Here is a 4,190-nt window from a genome sequence, read left to right on the forward strand (position 1 = left end):
TCGATCGAGGGTTGGCCTCGTGCCCTAGTGCCGACGCATATCCAGCACGCTCTTCTTGAGTGTGCCCTAGCGTGGATCCACTGCCCCTCTTCAAATCTGGAACCGTGCCCTAATTCCCGACTCCAGCCTCCGCCAGTTTCACGCCTCAGCGCCGCTGTCTCTCTGCCCTAGCGTTGATCGCTATCGACCCTTGTTCTTCTCCAGCTCGTCGTCGCCAGCCGAGCCTAAATATGCTGATGCGTACCACTGCCTCCCCCCCTCTTCATTTTTTTGGTAGCCGGATTCACTGCCTCGACATCTCTCCTTACTACCAGACGATTGCCATCAGTCCACTTCGAGCCGGTGAAACCTCAAGTATTAGCAGGGACATGCTGTGGTGCCCTAGGTCTACCGCCCACAATTTGCCTTCATCTCCTTCACTGGTGACAACCGAAAATAATTCTCTTCCCTTTTCTAGATCTTTGTTGTACAGATCTGAGGCGTTTTAGGTCAGAGGAAGCAACACCAGGTTGCTCCGGCCACTATTTTCTGATAGCAAGTACATCTGGCAGTGACTCAACAATCGGGCATTCAGGTTTGGGTGAGTATTTGGATTGAGTCCTTGGGTTGAATACTTTGATGCGGATGTGATGATTTTCGATTTAGGGCTTTTGGAATTTGCTGTGTCAATACTGCTTCAGCTGAGGACATCAAGGAAGAGGTTGCTAAGGTGAGTTTTCATGATAAGCTTTAATCCGAGCTATGAAGGAAGTGTGGATTAATTAAGGAAATTATAATGCTGGGTTGAACCTAATTCAATCAAGAAATTGATATTAGATGGATATGATAGTTAGGGTTAGGAAATCTAACCCTAATTGAACATGGAGTTATATTTAATTAGGGTTAAAATGTTGGATTTAATATAAGCTTCGGGTTAGATCCTATTTATTTAATTAACCGAGATCAACAGGGTATCCTGGTTAATAGGAATTTTGACTAAGCTATTGGATATCTACGAGCATGGCTTAATTATATGTATGTTATTACAGGGCTTTGATTTGAGACGAGCGTCTCGACGTAGGGTCTATTTCGAAGATGATCTCCACTTTTTGAGGTGGGTACATTGACTTATTTCTTTTGATATGTCATGTTGATATGCGTAGTAGGTTATAACCTTTAATAATAATTATGTTTATATTTGGTTTGGTATGTCACTACATGATACCTGCTGCATGTTTTTATCGGTTATGCATTTATGTTTTATACCATCTTGTGTATTGCCATGACTGTTTATGCTCATAGAGGTAGTGACATACCATGCCTTACGATGCACCGGACTTGACATGTACCATATCTGACATGCGTACCTACATCTTCGTATTTGATCCATATATTTTGGTACATGTTTTATGGAGGTAGATATGGTCAGGATTTCATGCTTAGTGTCATGCACCATCTCACATGATTGCATGCTGAGCGATTAGCGACTCCATTATTGTTGAGCACATCGCCAGTTACATGGATCTGCACACACAACTACTCATGGGTTAGTAATTTTTATTCAGGCAGGGTGTGTTGCAGCAGGTTGCTCTGTCAGTGCTCCGCTGGTTCGCTCATGGGTAGTGTGACTACAGCGTGGTAGTAGCACAGGGATCCCTCCTCTGGATTGGCTCAGGTTGATAAGAGCATTAAGCTCCCCCACTTATGATTTGGGGTAGAAGGATAGGTGTACTCTAACTGCATCATGTCCATTCGGTCACTCATCAGAAGCAGTGATGGCAGAGTGTACAGTTGTCACAGCCCTACCTACTCAGTCTCACCATTGTGTGTGAGATGGCTGACTGGCGTCAAGGGTGACCAGGACATATAATTTGCATCATACACATTATTACATTTATTGATTGTGTTTGCTGCACTTTGTTTACTGCATATTTGGATGGATGCATATGATTGACATGCATACAGGGACATGTTATTTTCGGTCTGACGACCTTGTTGTCCTGATAGGAGGTCCTGGTGAGTACAGCTTCTACCTTTTCTTACAGTTTTCATTTTCCATTACTCGAAGAACTGTACACATATTTATTACTATTAGTTATTATTTATTATGCATGTCAACTTAGTATCCGCTGAGTGTTGGACTCACCCCGTTGATATTTTCTTATTTCAGGTCGAGGCCATCACGAGGTTCCAGTTGCTAGTCCCCTGGTCACGAGAGTTTATGTATTAGTCTTGTGGTTTTCTGTTTGTTTCGAACTTATATTGGTTTTGCACTTTGGATTGTATGGTTTTTCTTATGACATTGTAATGGTTGGATTTTTGCTGGCTTAGTAGATTTTTATTTGGTGTGTTTTGCTACGCGCTTGCCGGTCAGCATAAGAGGTAAGTTAGATGTTGTTTTTGTTTTCTTTTGTATTGTGGTGACAGCTAGAGGCTATTTGGTTATAAACTGCGTGGTTTGTTTAGATATTTTTACATTTATTGTTCCGGTCATGTTGGCCATGTATAAGATGGTTGTAGTAAAGTTTCAAATTGTCACCCATTCAGGGGAGATGCTGCCGAAATTTTTTTGGCAGGGATTACCTAGTGCGTGATAAAATTAGATAATGATCTTAAAGGCAAAATGTTAATCCAAAATTGTATCGTAGAATCATAGGTAATCTTCTCTATCTCACTATTAGTAGATCTGATATCTTATTCATCATGGATATGTGTGCAAGATATCAATCTTATGCTAAGGAGTCACACTTATATGTCATCAAATGAATTCTTGATATTTAAAGGGTACTCAAAATGTAGGACTATGATATTCTAGAACTGAAACTTTTGATCTTGTGAGATACTCTAATTATGATTATGCCAGATACAAATTAGATCGAAAGAGCACTAGTAGAGGATGTCAATTTCTTGAATCTTCTTTAGTTAGTTGGTCAAGTCAAAAATAATATTGTATAGCACACTTGTGAAATATATCGCTATGAGAGAGTGTATATCACAATTGTTATGGATGATTCATACTTGAAAAACTATGGACTCATCTACAAAATATATAAGTCCTTTATAATAATGTGAGTACTAAATTTGACCAAAAATCTATTCCATCATTCAAGAATAAAACACATTGAAGTAAAATATCATTTCATACAAGGTCATGTGGCTAGAAGTGATATTATACTTAAATATGTCGAGTCAAAATCAAACCTAGCCGATGTTTTAATTAAACCACTTCCCGAAGCTAAATTAAGTTATTACGACAGGAATTAGAAATGTGCTTAGTAGAATAAAACTAACTATCCTCCATGATTACTCAAAGCAAAATGAAAATAATAAAAATAAAAGAAAATATGATAAGAAGATTTAAGGAATACCTTGCTTATGTGTTGAGACATATTGATGGGGGTGAGATGTTTGGGTCAATGTTTTGGTTCATAATGCTTGTTATCATGCTTGTTTGGGTCAATGTTTTATCAATGTTTTGATAAACTAATAAAAAGAAAGAGGCTACTAATTTTTACTTAGTTACAACCAGAGAGGTTGTTAATCCAAGATTCCGAAACACTATATACTCAAATTTGTAGGACCGTTGGGCCGGCTAGGAGGGGGTTGTTGGATATCCTGCTAACACAAAAAGAAAACAAACCCTCCTCGAACTCTTTAGGCTAACACTTGCATAATTAAGTTAAGCAGATAAATTAAAAGCATAAAGAAAAGCGAGGCACAAAAGATTTACTTGGTTACAACCGATGTGGTTGTTAATCCAAGGAAGATTAAGCTCAATAAAACTCCTTCAGGCGGAGAAGCCTCGTACAACGTTGAAGTGCAGAAAACAGAAGCTTAGACTAAAAGAGAGTGTGCAAGCACTGGATTTACAATCAGTGAGTTCTCAGTAAAAAGTTGATTTTGAAGCTCCTGCCTGGGGCTTCTTTTATATCCCTTCCGGGCGCCTGGATCCCTTCCGGGCGCCTGGATCCCTTCCGGGCGCCTGAAGTGTGACGTAACTGCTCAAACCAAGATGCTCCACGTGGCGACGACTTGGCTGGATAAAATTCGCCTTCCGGGCGCACGGATCCCTTCCGGGCGCACGGATCCCTTCCGGGCGCACGGATCCCTTCCGGGCGCCCGGACCTCCGGGTACCCGGATCCCCTCCGGGCGCTCGGACCACCTTGTTCCAGAAAGACTCCTTTTTCCTGCAAAACAAGGTTAGTCGGAG

General features: G+C 40.7%; 1 long non-coding RNA gene across 1 annotated transcript; it reads left to right on the forward strand.

The window, feature by feature from the left end:
• The first annotated feature begins 330 nt into the window (after window positions 1–330).
• LOC122016383 lies at window positions 331–2,201 on the forward strand. The gene is made up of 3 exons (XR_006121110.1): window positions 331–709; window positions 1,029–1,093; window positions 2,150–2,201. It is a non-coding gene; the product is annotated as an uncharacterized LOC122016383 (long non-coding RNA).
• Window positions 2,202–4,190: the final 1,989 nt, after the last annotated feature.

This window comes from Zingiber officinale, chromosome 8B (genome assembly GCF_018446385.1).
Source record: "Zingiber officinale cultivar Zhangliang chromosome 8B, Zo_v1.1, whole genome shotgun sequence".
NCBI lineage: Eukaryota > Viridiplantae > Streptophyta > Magnoliopsida > Zingiberales > Zingiberaceae > Zingiber > Zingiber officinale.